General features: G+C 39.5%; 1 long non-coding RNA gene across 1 annotated transcript; it reads right to left on the reverse strand.

The window, feature by feature from the left end:
* LOC122535759 lies at positions 1–20613 on the reverse strand. The gene is made up of 3 exons (XR_006308254.1): positions 20449–20613; positions 14089–14096; positions 1–12 (listed from the first exon to the last, which is right to left on the reverse strand). It is a non-coding gene; the product is annotated as an uncharacterized LOC122535759 (long non-coding RNA).
* Positions 20614–24944: the final 4331 nt, after the last annotated feature.

The following is a 24944-nucleotide window of genomic DNA, read 5'->3' on the forward strand; positions in this document are numbered from 1 at the left end:
GCCGCTTTCTTTCTGAACTCGGTCGGTACGATAGAAATATCGCTGGATAGAAATGATCGAGAAGTAATAAATTATTTGTTTTGCTTGTTGCTATTTTTCGTTTTACTTAAATGTAAAACGAAATACGTAAAATTGAGGAAATATTGCAATTTTGGGAGAAAAAAATTCTCGACGTGCGTGGCACGTCGTTCCAGCGCAAGAGGTCGACCTTGGATTATCATCGAAAACGTGCGGTTTTAAAACCAGGCAGCTTGATCTTACGTAAAGCGCGATAGCGTAGCTATTCGAGAAACAGACTATGTTCATGGTGTTTGAACGTCGTTCGATGGTAACACGTGCTCGTAACGACGGAAACTTTGCAAGTGTTACCGGAATCCCTAGTTCGTCAATGTAGCCTAGCTATCTTGTTACAGCATTAGTATTCGCGCAGTTTCTGTCTCTCACAATCAGCCTAATTGTCACGTGACGGCGCAAGCATGGTACAAGCGCCGTTGGTTACGAAGCAAACGCAGCTATTTGTAAATTGTTCGTTGCTGAATCCCGGGGGGCCGTAACAGCCGACTCGCGTTTCCATGCGTATTTTCAGCATGAAAGAGCGGGAGCGAGAGCGAGAGCGAGAGCGAGAGAGAGAGAGAGAGAGAGAGAGAGAGAGGTGAAAGATCGATTTTTCGCTGAACGAGAACTGTTTCCATTAATTACGATTTCTTTATACAAGCGTATCACTCGCTCGGTGATTTCATTTCTAAAGGAATTTGGCGCGCAATGACATCGCGATATTCCCATCAACTTTTGTAACTGGCAAATCGCCGGTGCGTGTTCAATTTCAATTTCCGCCGAATCATGGCTACCGTTTCGTACGCTCAGCGAATATTTCTGTCGTGTTGTTTGCGTCCCGTGAAAATTGAAAAAAAGAAAAGAGAAGGAAAATGGGATCGGCTGGTAAGTGGGCCGCGGTTGTTTATGCAAATTGACATTTTTTTCTTTTTTTTTTTGCGAATGAAATCGAAGAAACGGAGTTCACAGCAGAGTAGACTAGAAACCGAGTATCGGTGAATCTTCTCAGTATTAATGTAGTAATGTTTCGTCTAGCAGCTCTGTTTTATTTATTTATTTTTTTCTTTATTTCGACCTATCATTCCTTTATTTTTTCCTATATTTGTATTGTTTGATTTAGATGTTTGAATGGTTCGTAGAAACCATAGTTTCTGAATATGTCATGTATGATGTACAAAAGATTCGACGAAGACTATATTTTGGAGCATCGTATGCACTTTCGTATCTTTTTTTTATTTATTTAGAGAGAAAGAGAGAGAGAGAGAGAGAGGCAGTTTGCTATTTAATTTTTACGTGTACGCGACCGATAAACAATTTCTAAAGTGCCACCGACACGCAGCCTGTCTCGCTAACGATATTTGATTAATCAGTACGTTGTAATTAATGAAATTTAATTAAATTTAGCCTTCCAATTACGCAAATTAATTTTCTAATTGGGCATTACGTGCCCGTAGGTAACTGTGCCTGCATGAAAATCTGTAATTTCACGGTGCGCTTTCTACGAAGCACGAATTTATTACTACGTTCATTGCATGCAGGATCGGAAAAAGTTGTTGCAAATGCTCGTTTCGCTTTGTTGGCAGAAATGATCGGCATGTAACGTCATGACAATTAAATTCGCCGAATGATGAACCCTCGTAACGCACGTATTCGTACAAATTTTCACAACTGATTTCTTGTGAATTAAATTTGGAGGAGAATCGGAAGGAAAGTTGAAGGTCAGACTTCAAACATCCACTAGTACATAGTAGTACTTTCTACCTTCAGATTCTTTGATCTCCAAATTACGAGTCTGACCTACGCCGACAGAAAGTCTTAGCAAACGTATAATTTTTTAGATAATTTAAAATCGTAGGTCAACGCATTTCATCGACAGTTACAAATAATCGAAGGTACAGCGTGCGTTGTGTTAAAAGCTACGTATAACCTCTGGCCACCTTCCGTTCACGTAACGCTGACACATGGCCGCTCTAGGAATAATGGCACCGATACCAATTCACTCGCCGATGCTTTTATCGCATTAACCGACACTTTGCAATATAAGTAGCCTTAACTCGGTTCGACGTGCGCATCCGTTAAGTACTTTCACGATGGTCCGTTGAACGTCTTAAAAGGAGTCAGCCTGACTCTATTAGGAAGTCGCCATATTGAATGCAGGGACTCCCTACTAGAGTCAATTTGACCCCAGTTAAGTTCAATCTTCTCTCTTCGCTTCTCCTGTCGTCATCGTCGTCGTCGTCGTCGTCGTCGTTTCCCTTGCTTCCTTCCTCCTCGACCTCGTCCCGGTTGCAGCTCGTTGTTCTTACGTTGTCAGCCGTCTTGTTCTTCGCCCTCTACTTTCGCGGGGAGGTTAGTTTCCCCCCTTGCCCTCTCTGTCTCTCTTTTTCTCTCTCCTCTCTGTTTTTTCTTCTCTTTCTCGTTCCTCTCGTTCTTCTTCGTCAGCGTCACCTTTGACGCCCACTGGGGCATTCGTGTTAAACACGATATCGATCAGACGCCGGATTTTAATTATCGCGTCGAAACCTAATTAGCTTGACACGTAGTTCGTGCCTCGCTTGATCGAGCCCCACTGTTCACAGAACGATATTTAACCGTAACTTAGCTGGCGATCTAACGGTGCCCCGTGTGAACGATGCATGTGTGTCATCAGTTACGCAAAGAAGACGCAGTTACACGGACAAATCTCGTTTCGAACGTCTTACGTGATCGAAGCCGATTAGCTTCTATTGGGTTCGATGAATTCGTGCTAATTTTATTTGTACTTGTACTTGGTGTGTAGACATATATTCGTGGCGTGAAGTAGTTTTATAGCCAACTTATTAATAACTATAGCGTCATACGATTTCCGGAAGTTATGGTCCGGACTGTAATGCGTGATGTTATATTTTCTAAATTTTTAATAACACTCGCATTTAGTGAAAGTCACATCCAAAAGTAGCCGTTAACTCTTAACTGGCATCGTTGAAAGTTGATTTGATTTTATTTGGTTTATTTCTATTTGAAATTTAGGTTCTACAATTCGTCGTACAATTTTGGAATATTTAGTTTGACTTAATTATATATCTGTCCATATAAAAAAATATAAAATACAAAATAAAGTTAACACGCTGACTGTCAAAATATTTAATTTTAGATATTGTATATTACAAAATATTTCATATTTAAAATTTCTATTTCATTAAAAATATTTTTTTAAAAAAAATTTATTAAAATCTATCAATTTCAAGATATTATATATTACAAGAAAGTTTTATTCTCGTTTCGTGATATTATCTATTTATGCTATTTAAAATTCAGTGTTAATGATATTCATGTTAATGATTTCAATTGTTCTAAAACATTTATGGCCACCAGTAGCAGTCAACGTGTTAAATGCCTCAACTCGTTCGCTATTATGCCTCTCGGATATAATTAATTTATCGACTAGTATACCTGACAGCGAACGTGTTAAATTTTTGTCATACGATACAAATTACAGTCATCTATCGCGACACCATTTGAGGATAATCGAAGAAAGATGATTATTTTTTATTTCTCAAATAACAATAACGTAGACTCGCGCGGCTATCGCGAAATTGTCAAACTGCTTCTCTAATTTTTTAATCAATCGAAGTCGAAGTGCTCAGATGAAACTGGTAGTGAAGGAAAGCAGCAGGAGAGAGAGAAACAAAGACAGAGAGAGAGAGAGCGCCTCAGTCTGGCGGCTGATTTAAAACCGAGTTACCCCTGACTTCCCGTCAGTTTGATACGCAGCCACCAACCTCCCCCTCCGGAGGTCTCGTTTCTCAGTATTTCCATGCGATTTTATTGACACCAGTCAGTCTGGCGAGGAGACACCGGAGGAGTTTCCGTGGGTCATGAATTTGTGAAATTGGAAAGCTGTCTGTTTCTCTTCTCTCCATTTTACACTTTCCTCGTCTGTTCTTTCCGTCCTCTGTCCGTTTCAGCCGCGTGTACTCATATCCCCCCCCCCCCCCCCCCCCCCCCCCCCCCCCCCCGGTTCTTCCTCTGTCGATCTCCACAGAGGAAGACAACCGGCTTTTGGATATCGAGAACATTGACGGGCCACGTGACGATATTTCCAGCGTATTATTATTATTTCGTTTTTCGCAGTCCGTTTGAATTTCATACCGACGCCGGTGGAATAATGACCATCGTCTTGTGATTTCGATTTCGTCGGATATTAACGCGGATAATCGATGGGACAAAGTAATACATAACGCGTGTGCAACGTTCTAAGCGTGCACGGATTGTGATTTTAAATGAGAGCTGGATTCTTTCCAGAATGCAATGCACACAGCGATTTCAATGACTTTGACACTTTTCGACGCTATCGAGATAAATTCGATACGATGTATAACGCGAATGCAAGAATCTGTCATCTGAAATCTTCGTGAAAGAGTTCTTAGTGTCGAGAATTTTGTATCACTGTCTGAAGATAGAAAGCATCGAATGACAAGCCACAACGTTTCAATTTCTTGTCGAAGTTTTCAACAGTTACCATTTTTTTTTTTCTTTTTCGGCTAGCACTGCGGCTGACTCTGCGCATGAAATGATACGCAATCCTGTCGTATAAACATGCACGGCAGTTCTGCGCGGCAGAACTTTTCAAATTTCGAATAACAATATTTGGACGAGCCGTTCAACACGGAGGGGAAACATTTTCGATGGAAAAATTGCGAGGTGATCATGGGACAAACGGCAACATCGACGACGAAACGGTAAACTTACGACCGGAAAGATGATCTTCGCTGTGAAAAGTGAGAGAAAAGAGGGGACGGGGGGGGGGGATAAAGAAATAAATCGGAAGGGAAAGAGCAGCGAAGTCTTTTGCATAAATCCAACGTAAATAGCCAGAGGACGAAGAATGGTAGCAGAGGAACGCGTTAACTAAGATCCTCATTGGTATTCATTAAGTTCATTAGCATCTTCCTCCGGCGGCTATCTCTGTATTTGATCTGTGTTTGTTAACGCGTCTACATTTGTTTACCCGCGAGACCGTGAGATTAGCCAGCTATTCTTTGCTCAAGATCCAAGGTTGTGTCCACGTTTTATCCACCGTCGTATTGTCGCGCCGCCCATTAAGCGCGAGTTACGACGATATCGTAAATTTATTGGCAATACTTATCAGACAAGGGGTGCGTGTTATGAAATTCAGCCAAGTTCAGAAGGCGTGCCACCGTCGCGTATCTATTTACATGGATAATATTGTTCCTCTGCACCTGCCCGATATATTTATGCATCCATAATTCAACTCGTTTATTTCGTCGGGAGCCTTGCTTCAGCTTCTAGCCCATTTTTTATACTTGCCGCGCACGCGATCTGCGTTATCGGCCGCGTTTCTTTTTTCTTTTTTCTTTTTTCTTCTTTTTTTTTTTTTTTTGCCGTGGATCTTGCGATTACTCATCGATCCGTCCAATCACCGTATCCACTAGTTGAATTTTTGAATATCAATCAAGAACGTGAACGCGAGGCGAACAGCGAAACGTCGATTATTTTTGTTATTCCAGTTTTCCTTTTTTTTTCTTTTTTTTTTTTCAAATATGATTTACACGAGATCGAAAAAAATTCGTGCTTCTGAAGCGAACTGTGTCTAGCGCGACTAGTTGCGTTTCTGAATATTTATCGGGTATAAAGCGAAATGTAGAAAAAATGTCGATTGCTTTTTATGCTATTTTTCGAAATTCCATTTTAAACGGAATTCCTTTTCTCTTCTTTGGAATCTTTTTTTTTTTTTTTTTTTTTTTGAAAAATTCTATTTCCATTTAGCCGATATCGAACAAAAGGAGAGGAATATGAAACTGTCACTTACATCCCTCCAATTACACGCGCCACAATTTGGGAATAAGAAAGCTAGCGAATCATTCGGCTCGAATTTACGTTCGTGCGATGTAAATTAGTTGGAATGACCTGTTGTATATTTGATGATAAAACAACGAACGAATTGTAAGGGCGAGGCTGGCGAGGCTCGCGATTTTCGTGGTTGTAACGAGCGTAATCTCCTCGTGACTGCACGGGAATCGCGTGCTCGCGTGTTATGAACAGTATTAAAGTAGTTCCACCGGTTACGGATCCTATCGAAATGTAAAAAAAAAGGCTCGTATCTGGCCGGCTCGCGATTCCGGATCGTTCTATTCTTGGGTAGGACTTTAACCAACGTAACAACGTCGTTCGTGACATGAATTACGAAATCCGTTGCTATTTTCGGCCGGTCTTGTCCGTAGCCTAATTTCACCCTTAACCTAGCCCCTAATAAACTTGTACGATGCTAATGCAAGATACATATTCAGAGTGGAACGTTAGAACTTTATTTTTTAATAATGTAAAGTCATTTTGTACATTGGTGTACCACGTCTGATATTTATATGATTGCAGATTTGTTTAAAGATCGGAGAAGAAGTAGTCGACAGAATTCTGTCAACCCTCTTGCCACGCACGTCGAGAATTTTTTGTCCCAAATTTGCAACATTTTCACAGGTTTAAATATATTTTACTTCTAAAATATATTTTAGTTACCGGGTGGTGGTAACCATGTAGACAAAGCAAATATAAGTTTATTATTTCTTAATAATTTCTATTCAGTGATTCTATCATTGAATTATTGTGTAACGGTTTGGTCACTCGTTATGGTCCGCAATCAATTGCCAGCGCAAGGGGTTAAGGCGTTAGTAAATTTCTATGTAATTAAATAAACAGACTTTTAAGTCTGTCACTTACTCGACCACGTTGTGCTATATATTTTGATCATGTTTTCATTCGATGAAGCTTCAAGTTTCGTCGACAATTCTGCGAATTCGACAATTCCAGTGATATTGTACCGATGAGGAAAGAGAGCGACGAGTCATTTGCAGTATACGGTTCGGTCGAAAATAACGAGTACGCGATATGAATCATTGGTCAAAGTAAACATTATAAATACACAGTGCTCGCAAAATGTATCACAGAAACTGTAACAAGTATTTTCTGCAAGTAAGCTGCAAAAATTTACTATTACGAGAAACAGGTTGAACGAAACAGTTACCTAAATGGATAAAATTAAAAATAATTTTCTTATTATACTTTATCATCTTTACTTCGTCAATCGTCATTGGTACATGAAGAACACACTTTAAGAAGGGGAAGACAATTGAACAGAGAGACCTGTGCACGAACGAAGTGAGCCGTTCGATGGAACGTTGGGCCCCTCGAAGGTACATCTGTTACGAGAGAGATTCGATAAAGTACATAATAAAATCGAGCGTACGGTGGAACGACGACGTCGATGGGGATTGGTCACGACAACGTGCAATAATGTCGTTCCTTCGACGATCTCTCGGAGAGAGCAGGAAACCCGCCGCCGATGGAACAAAGTGCCGGAGATGGCGGCGGCAACGTTTTCTAGACCGAGAGTTCTAAAAACGAACGACGCGTTATATCGAGCGAAACGGTGGAAAAATGCGAACTTTTGTCTTCGAACGATTCGCGATTCGCCGACGAGTTGGAGAGAACCGCATTAACGAGACTCAAAGATGGATGGGTGGTGCCGGCGAAACCACAATTTCCATTTCTCCTTTATCAACACTTATCGATCGTTTAGGGGAGAATGATACCGGCATTTTTTTCATTTTTTTTTTTCCTACGAAATTGCTGTCGGAGATCGTGGTATACTGGCAGGTTGCTACGACGATAAATCCCAACGTATCATATTAGAACACTCATTTCATATGGATATTCCTGGATAGCCCGTTTTTTCCTTGAATTTATGCTCGTTCGTCCAGACCCTCGTCCAAAGATTCTTCATTTCCGAAACATCCCTCCCGATCTTCGCCGATATTTCCACCGGCCTTTGAAAATGATTTGTGGCATAGGGTCGTTCGTTTCTCATCGATTTCCGTTGGTCGTAAATGCTGGGACACTTGCAGACATCAAGACAACTGAGCTCACTGTCGGATTGTAAGGAGGAACGATTTAACGAGGCAACGATTTGAGGAACCCGCGGAGGAAATTTGTTCAAGGTACAAGAGTTGCAAGAGTCGTGAGAAAACAATGAATCGTACATCGACGATCATTATCAAAGAAGGTAATTCTTGGGAATCTCGAATCTGAGTTTTGAAATTATTTACGAAATTCCAAAGATTCCAAATAATTTCAAGATTACGTGTAATAATTGTAGAATTCGTTATAAATTTTAGAAATCGCTATAATATTCTATATTGCCAATATCAGTTAATTACATAGTTGAACTTTTGTTTTTAACCCGGGAAATATTCTAATACTGAAACAAACATATATATTCTAATATGAAACTGAGACATATTCCTCAGCCAAATTATATAATTTATATAATTATTTATATCACATATTATATATAATATTACTATATTATAGAAATATTATATTTATATTATATATTATATATAATATTACTATATTATAGATATATTATATTTATATTATATATTATATAATAATTATCATAGAATTTCTAATAAAATTATTCGTAACAGTTTATTATATTATTCGTTGTTATCACTTTATTTTCAATTGAACTCTCAACTGATAACCTGGTTGCCATAAATATTCCCTTTTGGGTTGGCCAATAAGTAATTGCGTTTTTTTTCTAACAGACGTACATGTATACCTTAAAATATGATTGACTTCGCGCGTATTTTAAAAAAAAACAAGTTCAACAACGGCGACGTTGATTGCAAGTGAAGAAAGAAGAAAATAAAATAACGGAAAAAACATACTGTATTCTCAGTTGTTAAGAATGAACCAGAGCAAACGATCGTCATAAAGATTTTGTTATACATACGTTAAAATAAATAGTTATTGTTATAGTTTCTTATTAAATCTCGTAATATGTTTATTTAATGGAGTAAACCTTCTTACTTAAAACGTAACTAACTTCATTTTTGTATTATCAAATTCATCGCGTAACCTGATATCTGATTGTTCATGCTTGTTTTAAAAGAAGAAAAGGGAACATTGTCGTCATATATTTTGCTGTACTACTTTCGAAAAGGAAAAAAAATGCTGTGCAAGCTCATAAAAAATTATCTGACATGCAATGGCGAAGAAGGTTGAATTGGCCTTCAAAATTATGGCAGTGCCAGAATTGGTTCGGTAAATTTCACTGTTACTGAAGATATCAAATCCTGGAACTTTCTTTTTTGGCAAAAAAGAAAAAAACTTTTTTAACGCGGAGTCATCAAAGGTAATCGAACAAACTATATTAATAAAGTTTTGTTTCTCACGGCAAACTCGCCTTTACCTTTGAAAACCACGATTACTATTTGATCAGCCTAATAATTGAAACTAATTCTAATAAGAAATTGACATTATCTATTAACCATACGTGAGCGGTTGAAGATAAAACACTGACCTAAACGTGTCTGGAACGGAAATATTGGACAGCATGCATAAAAATCTGCATAGGCATGCGCATGTTGTAAAGTATTATTTCATCATGGACACGCCAGTGCAGCGAATCAAATTGAACTCGTTTTATATATATATATATATATATATATATATATATACATATAATAGCGTTGCAATTTTGTCGGCAGCGTCAGCAGCCACTTTCAAACATTGAAATTGTTTTACGTAACTTTGCTTGCCTCGTAAGAAAAGATAATTGCGAAGAAACATACACACACACATACACACACAAACGATTAATTTGATGTCAAGACGTCGGGGAAAATTTTTCTAATTGAAACAAATCCATCAGCGTCACCATCGAATGTCGTTGCTTCAGTTGCGTGGGTTGCTTTCATTGTTTCATTGAGACGAACGGATGTTGGTCTACTGGATTTTTAATTAATTGTCCGAGTTAATTGAGACGACCTTCTTCGGATCGCGTAAAAAATATAACTCGTTTTGCATGCTCGCGTAAATGAAATTCACGTTCGGCGTAGAAACGTTACGAAACGACTCGTTCAATATTTATTTTCGTGGTCGAAGAAGTTCGTTCCTAATTGGGCGAGGAAGAAGTTTCGAACGTGCTCGTCATAACTTGGAATTTCGACAGTGAACGCTGCGTTTTTTTATCGTACATATCTTTTTGTTCGAAATAAACTTTTCAATTCCATTTTTGAATTTCTTTTCTGTGGCTGCTACGGTGATTGTAAAATATTCCTTTTGTTGTTATATTGTTTATGTTCTTTTATTTCTTCCGTTTGTCATTATAATAAATTTGTTATTACAGATAGAATATTTAGACGTGAATTTTCGCGAATTAAATATCTATTTCGTTGCGTTAATTTTGAAAGAACGTACACGTAATTGTTATCATTCTCGATATATAACATGTTAACGATATCTTGAAAATATTTTCGCCAATTTTTAAAATTTCCTTCGACGTTCCTGTCGACCTGCACGATCGTGACCCAGATCGCAAACTCGTCCCAAACTTGACCCTGATACATTTTCTTTTTTTCTCTTGCATTTTTAAATCGTCGTCATAGATCCGATTCAATTTCCTCCGCGTACCGAGTTGGCAACTTATCTCGTACGTTTCGTTAAATTTACGACTCTACTACGCGACTTTATTCCTTCACGGAGTGGAGTGGACGTGACCGAATAGAAAATACATTGCCACGCTCAAACTCAAGTTTGACTTGTTATTTCGTTCGCTCCTCTCTGCTCTCGCCGTCTCTCGGTCCGAGCAGCAAGCGAGCCCGAATTGCCATCAGATTTATCAGCTCCTTCGCAACGTTCTTTCGTTCTTTCGAAACGAAAAGGACGAAAGGCGACATTTTTAATTATCCTACGTAGGATATTCCGCGAGCAGGAATTTCTCGAAGGGTCGTATATAACGAAATCTCTTCTTGATGATCATTAGCCGAGGCTTGGTAATCGGATTTTCTTTGACCGCTGTGGTGCCGGCGCGATTACCGAGGGAAAGCTTCTTGCGGAATAGCGTCGCCCGCTTAAAGAATACATCTTTATTCTCAGGGGGATCAGCAACGTTATTATATCGTGAGTTTCTCCCCGTTCTCATGTTGCTGGAAGAGAGCCGGACAAGAGGACAAGAGGTCCGGAGAAAGTATCGCGAAAGTATCTCGATAGCCTCGGCTAATGAGGTATCAATCTTTATTAATTCTGAGCGGACGATCCTCGACGCTGCAACGAAGCTAAGACCCGTGGATGAACCGGTTGCCCAGACCGTTTTATTTCTCGTCGCGGCAGGGGCTTTGATAAAATGCGATCCCCCTCTCTGCGGATTATTTGCCGTGGAGATTGAAAAGTCTCCGTAGTGGAAATTTAAATTTGTACCGGAGTTAAACAGCCGGACTGAAGAGCGTGCGTTCGAAATCAGCTGGCGGAGCTCGATCCCGCGGTAACGAGATAGAGCCGGATGAAGTTCGGTTCCATTTAACGAGCCAGCGATGTTTCAGGCACGGAGACGATGGTCGCTTCCTACGTGACGTCGTGCAAAACTGTTTCAATTTTCGTAATCCGCGTATTTTTCGCGGTAAATTTCCACGGGAGTCGAAATGATATCGCGGCGATGCGAAGCGTTGGAATCTGCGAGGGGAACCTAACGATTTTGTACAGCGTGAATACTGTAAATACTATAATATACTATATAATATATAGTATACTATACTATACTATGTACAATATATGTTCTAATATACTATACTATATATACTATAACATGCTATACTGTATACTATATATACTATAATATAATATAGTATAATATACTATATAATAGATAGTGTAGTATTTTATACTATACTATATACTATAATATACTATATAATACATATTATAGTATTATCTATATAATATACAATATACAATATATATAATACTATAACACTATATACTAAATAAAACTAGACCTGAAGCTTTATCAAATTACAATATGTATATTATAGTATTAACTGTACATATAATACTACAATATTATGTACTAAATAAAACCAGGCCCGAAGTTTTTACACATTATAATACACATGTATATTGTAGTATCAATTATATAATATACAACATACTGTATATAATATTACATTGTGTGCTAAATAAAACTAGGTCGGAGGATTTTACACAATTATGAAGAGTTTAAACGTGGCGAAACTTGGAAAACAATTGACAAACGTGATTTTAATCCTGTATTGTCCGCGGTATCGGTGCGAAGGGTAATTGAAATTTAACATTGTCGAGAGGATATCGAGGATATCTTCGTTACCACGGAAATGAGAGCGTCTCGTCGAAGTACATGCATATCCGGTGACATTTCGAACTCGGCGCCCTTCACCCGACGATCCTCGATCGGAAATTTTTTTTACGTCAAATGCAACGTCCTATTAACTTTTCAATTGTTTAGGGACAATCGGGCATTGATATCGGAACGGTCATTTCCAAAGTGGTGGCGATCGTCGTGCAAACGCGTTTACCGGCGATAATTTTACAGGCACTCGTCGCGACACAAACGCCACGCCGAAAGATTTTAATTGCGCGACGTCACGCCGATGATTCGAGAGTTATTCATTTTAATGCGTACAATGCAATACCGGGACGTATTTTTTTTTGTTTTTTCCTCTTTCTCTCTCTCTCTCTCTCTCGATTATTCTGTAAGAGCTCTCGATTCCATCTGGGTCATGTCAGCCCCGCTGACTACATCCTGACAGGACAATACATCAGGATTGACAATAGTACGATTTCGCGTGACATCTGTTTGTCCTTTTCCATCTCTTTCCGCTCTTTGTTCTCTCTCTCTCTTTTTTTTCTTTTTTTTTCATTCCGCGTCGTTTGTTTCGCGGTAAATCGACCGTGTTGGAAAACTTTTCGAACACTGGGTGCATTGTGCTGATGGTTTCTGGCGAATGACAGAGAAACGCTGAGAAATTATCTTTTTCTTTCGATACTCTCCATCCTCGGTCTCTCTCTCTCTCTCTCTCTCTCTTTCTCTTTCTCTCTGTGTGCTCGTTCGCTTGGCGATCTTTCAGCAGTGTCTGAAATTTTGTTCCTCAGTTTTGCACGCTCCATATAAGAACAAGTTTCAATGAAGTTTTATGAGAATTCCGATATTTATTCCCTTTCTTCTCGCAGTGCTCAGCTCACTTTTAGTCCCGCGATAAAAAAAAAAAAAAAAGAAAAAAAAGAAAAACAAGGAAGAATCGAGTTTGCTTTGATGGAAGGGAAACTTGCAAACAACGGCCAGCTTTGTTATACGTTCCACGATAAACAATTCCGTTTCGCCAGGTGCGCTCGCGAATGTTTCACAAAGTCCTCCGCCGCGGCCGCGAAAAGTTGCCAGAACATTCGTCGCTGAATTCGCCAAGAGTTACCAACGCTTCAAAGAGACCTCCTTTTTTTTTTTTCCCCTCCCCGTGGTAACATGAACCGCGTCTTTCCCCGTTTAAAGAAACATTTTCGTTTTTTTGTGGCAAACATTTTCATCTCGACTAATAATTTTTAGAGAACGGAGAGCAGTTCGGGATCTGGAGATTCCGAAATTTAAAATCCTGTCGTTTTCGCGTACTTTTGAACCTCAAATTTAATCAAATTGATTTTATGGGATCGGTCAGAATATACTAAGACTTTATTTAATATACTGGGGATTGAATTACGAGGATACTGTAATGATATAAAATTTTTTATTTAAAAGTATATATATAGTTTGTTAATCTAAGTTAATCTAATCTATCAACTCCAAAGTCAATTCCTAAAAAATATGTATATCTCGTTTAAAATTGAACAGTGATTATATACAAAGTATTCCGGATCTTCAAATCTCTCCTCAGACTTTGTCAACGTATTTGGAAGATCATTTTCAATACAAAGTTACATACATCATGGATCGATTCGTCTTCGTTTTCGAGATATGAAAGAAAAAGTAGTATAGCCACAAGTAATCAGATACATTCAAACTGTTTAACTTTTAATTGACAATCAATTTATTTTGAGCTATTTTTTTACCGATGATTTATGTGGTTTACAGAAATTGGTCACTGCGTGCTTTGCTTATAATATTAGCAAGATTGTTACTAATGTAATTAATAGCAGTCTCTCTGATGTTTGTTATCAATTCATTACATGTTCTACTAGGTTCTTGCATTTAATAAATACATTTCATGAAACCTGCATCTAAACGCAAAAGAGTACATTTCAATGAATACAGGAATAACTTTTCAACTCGATAACTATGAGTAGTTCTTCCTGTATCTCGGAAACGGAATACACTTATGGTGTATTCAGAGACACTGAAGCATGGAAATTAGTTCATATAAACTAATTCCCCTATTTTCCTTTAGCAGCCGTCGTAAAGAAAACATTTTATATGCGAGTATTGTGACACTCTCAACGCAGTGGAGGGGATAGCGCTAGGCGGTCAGGAAAGTGGGGGCAAAGGGCCGCCAGTTAGCCACAGTCTGGTGTTTACAATATATTTGAAAAATCTATTGACAAAGCCTGACGGATGAAATTCGGATCGTTCGTCTATCAGGGACCTAGTTACTTAAAAATCAAGTTTCGAAGATTCATCCCTGACGATTTTATTTGAGAGAAGTTCGTGCAGCACGAGCGGAAATTATCTCGCACAGGTTCGTGATAAACAAGCTAGGCGCGTGGCTCACGTGCTGGAAAGCGCACGCGTACGTGCACGCGTGGACATGCTGCATATTTACAGGCGTGAGGAAGAAGAGGAGGCGAACGTGACGGGTTCGTAGCACTCGCCTCGTAATCAAATTTGCATTTCAAGTCGGGACCGTTCTTGGTGCGGAAGGCTCTCGCGTACGTGAGAACGAGTGAGACCGCCCGCCGCGAAACCTCACCCATCCCGGACAATTTATCTTTTCGGCGACGTTTGCCGGATTAACGTCTTCTTGTCCGGCGAATAATTATACCTCTCTTTTCACCGTTGTCTATTTCCTCGGGTATATTTGCACGGTAATCGCGAAATCCTTGCGCGAATATCCACCCGTGGAAATTAATAAATTATCCGCCGTTTTCTGCCGGCGTTATTTGCTCGAGTTGCTCGAGGTCGGGAAATTGAGGAACGCGATTACGTTGGCCCGCGTACGAACAGGATACTTTAGTTTAGTTCGCTTTGACTCTTTGGCGATTCGAATTTCTAGCTTATGCGTTTGTTTGTGCAAAGTGTATAGTTTGCGGTTACGATATCCATTTGTCGGGTTCTTTCGTTTCAAGCCGGATTAAAAAAAAGAAAGGATATCGTAGGATAACTGTCCGGTTTATTGTCCGCTCCAATGTTAAAGTGAATTGTACGAGAGGATGAAAAGGAGGAAGTATCTTTTTTTTAAATTATTAAACTTTGTTAATTATTTAAATTAAATTAAATTAAATTTATTTAAATTTAATTAAATTATTAAATTTCCTTTAAAAAATACTTCCTCTTTTCGTTTCCACAAACATTCTTTTGTATTATTTTAATATCACAGCCACGCAAACAACCGCGTTAATACTCGCAGTTAAATGAAATTAAATAACAATAAAAATTTTAAATAACAAAATATATTATTTATTTTGATGTCACAGCCGCGCAAATAACATTAATACCCGCAGTTATCCCGGTAATGAAAATAATAAAATTGCCTTTCAATGAATAATTCGTACTTACGTTCTAAGAATTACCAATTTATAATAAAAACAATAAAAGATGAGATATGACCATATGTCGCCATATGTCTTCCAATAAATAAATAATTCGTACATTCTACTAATTTCACACAAAGAGATAGTAAGCATCGTTCCAAATTGCCAATTTCCAATAAAAATAATAAAAGGTAAAAAACATACCGTTGCCATTGTTTTTCAATGAATAATAATTCGCGCTTGTATCCTAATAATTACACAGAGAAGGAGATGGTACGCGTCAAATTGCCAATTTGTGATAAAAAAAAAAAAAAAAAAAAGAAAAAAACGATAAAGGATCAAATATATACCGTGTCTTCCAATAAATCAATAATTCGCGCTTACATCCCAAGAATTTCTCACAGAGAAGATAGCAAGCGTTCGTTTCAAATTGCCAATTCACTTTGATGAAATTCGCGTGCACACCGTTGCACGGGAGCTGCAGATGGAGCGAATTGCATCGAGCTGATGAGCAGTGGCGCGAGTTATCCGTTTATTCGCTAAACACTGGCCCCAAACACTGTTGCAACGTCCTCCGGCTCGGCTCGGTGGTTCCAGTTGATTGCAAATATTCGCGAGTATATACATTCTTTTTTTTTTCTTTTTACGGAGTAAAGGAAAACCGCTTGGCGCGGCTGAACTTCAGTTTAGTAAAATAAACGCATTAATCGCGAAACGGCTTTGGAGATAACAGCGGCTGGTTTTTGGGAAGGGCGCCGGCGCTCTCTGCCTCGAAACCAGCTAAATGAACGGTGTTTTTCGCGCCGTGGCGTGGAAAGGGGGCCGCCATTATCGCGCATTGTCCGCGAATCGAAATTGGCCCCGGCCACTTGGAAAAGTTTGCAGAACCGTTTGCTCGCTCCACCCTCACCCGCTCTCTCCCCCTGCTGCGTGAAAATAATCGCGCGTCGAGGATTATTCGTTAGTGTCATTATCGGCGGACGATTACGAGACCGCGGGCAAGCCGTGAACAATGGGTTCTCGTTGATCAAACGGTTACGTATCATCGACCAGTCACGACTAATTAGCGGTGATTGCACCGCGCCGACCAAAACGCGCGAGCGCGACCGTCCCGATCGCCCTCGAATTATGAAGTCAGCTTCGTTAGATAATTGCTCCATTTCGTATTGACACGGTGAATTATCAAGTATGCAGCAAATGCCACGCCGAGCTTTGTCGGCGAACGATGCAATTTGGAAGGGTTTAGCGCGCGCATTATGTCTAATCGAGCGGGCAGCGGGCGAGGTATGAATTGCCGCGCGATTCTTGAAAACCTTTTGAAAACCTCGTCGAAAACAGTTTCAATTTCGTTTCCTATTTCCGCGCAACGTGAACGCGTGCGGTCGTTAAATCAGTGAGCCAACGGGGACAGGCTTTTGTATGGTTCACCTGCAATGCGTGATGATTATGTACTAACGATGGTAAAGATCTCGTTGAACACGCGTACTCTTAAGCCTGATTCATATTAATGGTGTCAAAGATGCGTAGCCAGATCAAGCCAAATACCGATTAATAACCGCTCGCACGAGATAATCTAACGAGACTATTTATAGCGGTTCAGAATTTGAAAATTCGTCGATCGTGGGATTGATTTGCCAGCGATCAGAATCAACAGAGTTCTGCAGGATTCGATTTGCTTGTTAATTGGGGATGACATTCTGGGGACGACGAATATTCGATGGAATTTACAAAGTTATGGTGAATTGTACGATCCCAATTAGAAAAAGTATCGCGACTTTTTTGATGATAGAAAATTGTGGGTCGAATTTTAAATGTAGATTGTTGGTAAAATCCTACATGGGTGATGAAAGTGGAATTTAAAGTGTCAGAGGCATTGTACCACACTTTGTCCAATGATAGTCGACATATGCACATAGCTTTCTTTCGTCACTTGTCAGATCACGTCTTGAACAGCGTTTAAAGTAAAGATGAAACAACATCCTTAACGACGAAAGAAGAAGAACAACGAAAACTTGCAAACTCGTCGAACGCTGTTGAACGGTTGAAACAAACCCGAAAAAGGATCGATGATTTGTCAGCAGTAATAAACTCGGCGCGAGTCGAATTTTAAATGTAGATTGTTTGTAAAATCCTACATGGGTGATGAAAGTGGAATTTAAAGTGTCAGAGGCATTGTACCACACTTTGTCTAATGACATTCGACATATGCACATAGCTTTCTTTCGTCATTTGTCAGATCAAGTCTTGAACAGTGTTTAAGGTAAGTTTTAGTGTAAAGACGAAAAAGGACAGAACAACATCCTTAATAACGAAAACTTGCAAACTCGTCGAACGCTGTTGAACGGTTGAAACAAACCTGAAAAAGGATCGATGATTTGTCAGCGGTAATAAACTCGGCGCGAGTCGAGTGAGAGCTCATTTTTCACGCCGTTGGAGAGAAGTGGAGGGAGAGAGGGTGAGATTTGCCGCAGCTGACGGAGGACATTGCGGTTACGCGATAATCTTCGCGGTGTTCGATTCGTGGCGTTCGCGAGGTAACGCGAGAACTTTCAAGGGAGGACGTCGGGCTGATAATAAAATATTAGATTTCCCGGCGAACGAGCGCAAAGAGCCCGGCTGGAATTAATTCTGTCGACGTCTGCTTCATTGTGATATTACGAGACCTGGTAACACCACCGAAGAGGGAGAAGTCTGTAAGCGTTCTTCGACCACGAACGAACGACGATATTCTTAATGGCGACTCCTTGGAGGCGAATGAGGAGGAGGAAGGGATAGAAAAGACGAGCACTCGCGAGCAGAAAGAGCGGAGAGACGTGATCACGTGACGTGAAATGAAAGGTTGCGGTTCAGGTTTGAACAACGACGCCAGCTCGCAGACAACCGAACGAATCCATCGACAAACGAACGCCCAGGTGTTCCTATTCCGGCGGGCATGAAATGAAAAGAAAGACGTTCCGAGATATCCCGTCGTTAGCTCGCCGCGAGGAGCGAGAAGAATCCTTTGTCCTCGAAGAATGCGCGCAAGCGGTTTCCCGCGAGCATAGGCGCCGCCCGAGAATCGAAGGAAAATGAAACTCGTAATTGAAGAAAATCTCTCGCTGTTTGCGAGAAAGAAGAAAAGCGACGTACTCGATATTTACTTTGTGATCCTTCGTTACTCGCCGGAGTAACCGGTTATATTCGAGGTTATCTTTAGGCCGATGCACATCGGCCAGAGAATGATCGAGAAAAATATTTCGCTCGAACCAGTGGTGCTTTTCAGTGCCGGCGTCGAAAAAAGAAGCTTTGAAATTTTCGGCCGTTTCACTGGCTCCCTTCAGAAGGCACTCGATACACACCCACTCCGTGTATCTTACATTCCCCCCAGGGTTTTCAACGCTCGAAACACACACACACACACACACACACACAGTAGTCTACATTTGTAAATAAGCGCGAGACTTTCGATTCGGAGTATTTTATCTTTCATACGGCTTTCCAGTTACTCTTCCATTCAGCGCGGGTATCACGAACGAGCTCGGTTCCTTTGAGGCTGTTAAGAACAGAGACACACGAATTGGCTTTGATACCAGCACGAGCTTCTTTTAGCCGTATTTCGGGTGGAATTCGCAGATATACGCGAATTCGCATCCAAGTTAAATTACATGTACTGTTCAGAGATGTTTAGATACTCTCGAGTTATTAATTTTGAAAATATTATAAAATGTTGGCACACATGTGCTTTTCAACGTTATTAATCTGGTGACGACGGCGAATGAAACTTTAAAAGGGAATTAAAAAAAAAAAAAGAAAAGAAATTATGAACAATTTGTTGGTACGCACCGATACTATTTTCCTCGGCAAACTTTTATTTTTATTTATTTATACGGAGCATCGCTTCAAATAAAATTAGCAAAAGTATCTTTCTAACATGTGATGTTTAAATTTAAAGCAATCATTAACGCGCAATCATTGCGGGTTTACTAGAACAAGTGTAGTATACGAGAGTTAATGACACAGTAGTTTCAACCTCATCCAGCATCTTTTAAATTTTCAAAGCAATGAAATGTCTAGTTTATGCGAATTATACCGAATTACGTGAATTATTGACTCATTTAGGACCGTCTTTAGATATTTCTTCTTTCTAAAATTCTTTTGTTCTTTCTACGTCATTATCATAGCTTTCACTCTAAGCATCCGTTCAGATATTACACATCGCATCGTACAACACCAAATGTATATATACGTTCGTTATAATTATCAGCAGATTACAGAAAGAGAAAGTCTGTTGACTGGATTTAAGTACAACGTCCCCCCAGAAGGATTAGTCAGTAAATTATTATAAATAAAAGACACAATATAGGTGAATATTTCTTATTTCAACATTCGCCGATATTTCAACTTCTCTTGTGCTACGAACGTGACGCTGAGTTTTCTCCCTGAGAGATCGGATTAGAACCTGAAGCTGATCGAGACGAAAGGAAAGTTGGAAACGAGAGCGCATTTTCGAAAAGTCGTTTCGGGACGAAGTTGCCGAACAATCGAACAGTTTCACAGAAGAACGGACTAACGTTTGCGAAACTCTTGTTTATTATATCGTGCGGGAAAGCGAAAGAGAGCCAGCCCTGGCTCTGGGTAGTTTCTGTTCCAAGAGACCGGGCCATTTAACGAAAGCCCTTTGAATTTCGCCGAGCGAAATGGAATTAACGCTGACTCGATGTATAATTCTTCGAAAGTTGATTTTCCTTTTACGCGTCCCCATACCGAGGGGGCGACCTTTTCCTCTTTTCCTCTGCGCGCGAGGCGAGAGCAGAGGCAGAAAGAGAAGACGGAGAGAATGGAAACGGCGTTTGCCTCCCTTACCTTGTCCCTGATTTCCTGCCGTATCTTCTCCCGTTCCTCTTCCATTTTGCGATGCTTCTCCTTTCTTCGTTCCTCAGCCTCCCTGATGGCTTCTTGCCTTTCTCTCTCGGCCTCCTCTTCTTTCTCCTTGTCATCTTCGTCTCCGCCTTCGCCACCAACGGCTCCTGCGAAACGAAAACAGAAAAGAAAATAATGCGACAGTCCCTCCTTTTTGCCGTTTTCTTTTTCTTTCTTACTTTTGCTCGTTTCACTCGCGAAGGTGTTTAAACCAGGCTATTCTCGTTTTTTAAAAAAACTTCTGCTCAAACAAAGCGTATAAGAAAACATTTTGTGGAATTTTTGTCGAAAGTAGTGTCACACATAGAAACAATTTTGAACAGTGGAATTCCCGTCGAACAGATATTTTAGAATTTGCATAATAAAAGTTATTTAGACATATAAGAATATTCAATTAAAAATACATTTTTGTATTTGAGTACCGTGATATTGACAAATAAATAATTCTGTCTCTTGGAAATTTTATTCTGTGACTTTTATCTCTAAGAATATTTATTTGTTTGTATCGGGACACTTGCAATGTAAGAACACTTTTCGAAAAACGATTCATATGTTTCAAACAAGTGTCCCTCAATCTTTTTTCGATCCTCGATTTAAACACGTATCGTGGAAAACATTTGCATGCAGATTGTGTGCATTGTATTAAAAATTATACACAGCTGTCGTGGAACCAATTTGAAAATGTACATGGAAATTACAAGAGATTTATCGCAAATACACGTTCAGTAAACAGACTTAGTATACAACTGTGGTCTCATTGAATATTGATGATAACTGACTGATTTCAAATATAAGGTAATTTTAGTAAATCAACAGAAAAGTAATTAAAAATCAGATATTGTTTCAAACGTGTTGTAAATTTATAGCAATACTTATTAGTTCTTGTGATAAGTGAAATCTTTTTATTCCTGTATGAAAAATTATATATATTTTTTTTTAACAAAAGTGGAATCGTCTCCTGTTGCATATTCTTCAATTCTTACCAGTGAATCTCTTGTTATTTCAAATCTATTCTAAATTTTACCAGCCATAATCAAAACAGCAGGATCTCATATTTATGAAACTTTAAAATTAAATAATTCATCGAATAGAAATTCATATACATATTTTCTGCAAATGTTCTGCAAGAATACTTTTGTGCATGTAGTAGCACAATACAGTGTCTTTTTTTTATTTTCCTCCGCGAATGTGTCTATTTTGTACGTTTATATTTTTTTTTTTTTTGGCAGGTGTAGAAATTAGAGTGTAGAATAACAGTGGCCGATCTTGGGGATTTCGATCGACAATCCCGATAGTAACAGATAATAGCGTAGTCACTTTGTATTGTTTCTTTTTTCTTGATTAGCTCACAGACGATGGTTGATATTTCCAGGATGATTATACCTAGCCGCGTGTTAAAAAGTAGTCGGTGCTTTGTTCGCGTTTAGTTCCCTTCCTTCCATTTCGATTATGCTCGGTGTACAAACCACCTGGGTAATAGACGACGAGAAACTAACGGTTTACCCTTGGGAGCAAACATTGTAAATCAGTCTGATAGCTGCAACGCTATATTCCCTTCGAGTTTATAAACCATTGCGGTAGCGCGTCAAGCTTCCAACGAAAATTAGTATTTCGAGAGTCTCGAATCGATCGCTGTGACGAATTCTTTGGAACTGAGTAGTCCGAAGAACAACTTTTGCAAACTCGAGGAATTCTCTTTGCTTTTTCTTTCCTTTTCTTGTTTTTTCTTTTTTTTTCTTTTTGTTTACCGAATTATTGAAAACGTAACAAAGAAATTTCTTTCCTTCTCTGTTTCCCAATCTTCGTCTTTACAATTAAAAAGAGGCCGCCCTCAAAATTTCCATTAATCGATCTTCCGATAGTCGATCGTTCCATTAATCGTTATTCCGACAACGGTTCTTTGCCGTGGCTTCTTTCCCACTCGGACATTAATATTAAAGAGGAACCGAAACTTTCGAATGAAAATGTAACAATTTCTTTCAGCATCCGTTCTTACTTTCCAATCCTTTGAACCGTCGCCCGAATTTTCCATTAATGGACGCTCCCCGATGATCGATTACCCCCCCGCGAAATCGTTGGTTACGGCGATCAATATTCTCCAATAAGGAGATCGAATTCATAGAGCTGTAAATTCTTCGAACTAACAGCAAGCAAAATATCAAATCGAAGATTCTTCTCCTCTTGGAAGTAATCGTTCTTGCTGGCAACTGACTGCGGACCGTAACGAGTGACCAAACCGTATACAACAGTTCGTCGCTTTCTTTTTGAACTCGGTCGGTACGACGTCGCTGAACAGAAATTATTGAGAAGTAATAAATTTATTATTTGTGTTGCCTATTTTGTTTTACTTAACAATGTTACAATTTTGGGAGAAAAAGTTCTCGACGTGCGTGGCACGTCATTCCAACGCAAGAGGTTAACTACTTGCGCTGGCAGCTGACTGCGGACCGTAACGAGTGACCAAACCGTATACAACAGTTCGTCGCTTTCTTTTTGAACTCGGTCGGTACGACGTCGCTGAACAGAAATTATTGAGAAGTAATAAATTTATTATTTGTGTTGCCTATTTTGTTTTACTTAACAATGTTACAATTTTGGGAGAAAAAGTTCTCGACGTGCGTAGCACGTCATTCCAACGCAAGAGGTTAACCACTTGCGCTGGCAGCTGACTGCGGACCGTAACGAGTGACCAAACCGTATACAACAGTTTGTCGCTTTCTTTTTGAACTCGGTCGGTACGACGTCGCTGAATAGAAATTACTGAGAAGTAATAAATTTATTATTTGTGTTGCCTATTTTGTTTTACTTAAATATACTTAAAATTGAGAAAATATTACAATTTTGGAACAAAAAAACTCTCGACGTTCTAGCGCAGGAGGTTAAATTCCAAAATTCTCGTCGAATTAACTCGATTTCGTTCTGGTCTCGGAGAGCGGCACGAGAGACCAACTCGATCCTCGCAGAGGAGGGTACTTACGATCGAATTCACCTTCGGCTTGACAACCGAAGTGGAGGAGGGGAAAAAAAAAAAAAAAAGAAAAAAAAAGAGGAACGAACGAATTGGAGCCCTTGAATGGAAATACCGGTGAGCTTCAACGGCCTTAACGAAGTTTTATTAGTTTACCGAAAGATTAAGCGGATTCGCGGGGAGAGTTCCTTGCCTATTGCTCTGTCAGAGGAAGGAAGGGAGGATCCCTCTCGAGAGGAGAGAAATCGTGTTTACAACGGAAGCACATCCCGACCGTTCGTTTTATTTCTTTCTTTTTTTCTCCTTTTCTTTCAAAGGGGAACGCGACACCCTCGTCCTCGGCGGTGACGTGCGTAAAAATATGAAAGCTGTTTGCGAATCTGTTAGTCGCCTGCTCTTAGCTCCTCCCTCGTTCGTCTCGATTTCCGGAGGAATTAATGGCCAAACAGGGGAGAGATTTGTCTGCCGCGCAATGCTCTTATTCTCGCGTGAATAAACACGGGCCGAGTGATTATGAATTGTGAAAAGATTCACTTGCCGCGATGTGATCGATGCTCAAAAAAAAAAAAAAAGTAAATTTCTTAATAAATCCATGTCTTTGTTCCACCGTGCAGCTGTATAGGTGTCGCTTGAACAAAGCAGAGTATTCTCGCGCGTTCGAGTCGAAACTTTGCAAATTACAAGTTGCTACAGATTGAACGGAACGGTAGCCAATATGGTGGCAACAAATTATATTTATCCTGCAAAATTGCGGAACTATAAGAGACAGGATTTTATGATCTTACTACTTGTAAGATGATCGTAACTTGTAACATGAACGGGCTTTCGATTCAATTCGACGAACTTTGTATTTGCCGGACGAAAGAGAAATTCATCATTGATATTTAAAAAGGCAGGAGCAAATCAAAAACTGACGAAGTCTAATTAATAAAAGGAAAAACTGAACGGCAACTATTGTTGGAGTGGTTGCTTCTACCTAATATCGATGTAACAATATAAATATTTTCGTATACATGACATTCACAAACCTCGCGCGAAATCACTCCACGTTTTTCGATAATCGAAATTGGCATTGCGTTTCGTGAAATTCAATCAGATTTGAAGAAAAATCCACCCTGCTGCCTCGTTATTATTCGTTCGTACGTCCGTCAATGCTTAACATCTAGCCCGTTGTAGACGAGACGTGACAGGCCTCCATCGAGAGTGAGATTTACATGACAGGATTTTCACGAACGACAGTCGAATCGATTTCATTCTCTTTTCTTCTTGGGACGTGATGATGGCGTAAAAAAAAAAAAAAGAAAATGTTGCAACGAAGATGTCAGATGTGCCTCGACGGCCGATGCATTTTTGCTTATACATTTTCTTGGCTTTTAGTCAGTCAAAAAGCCGAGAGTCGCCAAGAGCATTTGACATTGTCGTCGCAGTTTTATCCTTGTATCTTTTCTTTTTTTTTTTTTACCTAGTTTAT

The sequence above is a fragment of the Frieseomelitta varia genome, unplaced genomic scaffold, assembly GCF_011392965.1.
Source record: "Frieseomelitta varia isolate USP_RPSP 00005682 unplaced genomic scaffold, Fvar_1.2 scaffold_763, whole genome shotgun sequence".
Taxonomy (NCBI): domain Eukaryota; kingdom Metazoa; phylum Arthropoda; class Insecta; order Hymenoptera; family Apidae; genus Frieseomelitta; species Frieseomelitta varia.